The sequence below is a fragment of the Sinocyclocheilus grahami genome, unplaced genomic scaffold, assembly GCF_001515645.1.
Source record: "Sinocyclocheilus grahami isolate Dianchi unplaced genomic scaffold, SAMN03320097.WGS_v1.1 scaffold6198.1, whole genome shotgun sequence".
Lineage (NCBI taxonomy): Eukaryota > Metazoa > Chordata > Actinopteri > Cypriniformes > Cyprinidae > Sinocyclocheilus > Sinocyclocheilus grahami.
The window spans coordinates 8,403-9,258 of record NW_015510684.1 but is presented as its reverse complement, the minus strand read 5'-3'; positions in this window follow the sequence as shown (position 1 = coordinate 9,258).

The window sequence follows — 856 nt, the reverse complement described above, 5'->3', positions numbered from 1 at the left end:
GTGGATCGCCGGATCGGCTTTCACAGTGGACGAAGCGGAGTCCAGCCCAGGGTCGTCACATATGGTTGCCGCAAGCCCTCCCGCCTCTGCTCACTCTAACCCGCCGGCCGTTCCTCACGCTAGCCCCCAGTCTCTGCTCATCTAGGCCGCCGCCGCTCACTCTAGGCCACAGTGTGATGCTGTGTGTTTCATTGTGAAAGCAAAACTACTTTGTTTGGCCTTCCAAAAATGGACACGACTAGAAATCAGTGGTTAAGTTGTATTTACAACACTGTTCCAGAACACTTCAACCCAAATATTCAGATGTGTGCAGCACATTTTATGGAGGACCGTTTCCTGATCCTGGGCGAGTAGACTACAATGCCGGCTGTTCTGACTCATGGACTGCAAGTACGTTTTTTATATTAAAAGAGTTTTTATATTTTATATTTTTTATATTTAAAGTGAATTTTTGGGCAGTTGTTTGTAATTTCTCATATCACAAATGCAGACGTGGTTTTATGTTTATGCGGCGCGATGCAACGCAACGTGTAAAAAGACAGTATAAGTCATTATAATCCATAATTATGTCCCCACTGGATGCAACGAATGCCTCATTTATAATGGGTTTTCATGTTTTTGAATCATCGCTCCAGCCGGACAGGGCATCACAGTATGATAAGTGGCATAACATTTCCGTCACACGCTTGAGGTATTCGGCCAATCACAGCACACCTTGCTTTTCAGATGATCTTTGTAAAAATCGGCGCGTTTCAGAAAGGCGGCGCATAAAGGAAAAACAATAATGTACAGTATGTGGAAAAAAATTAGTTTTTTTTAACCTTAAACCGCATAAACACATTTTTCATTACACCAA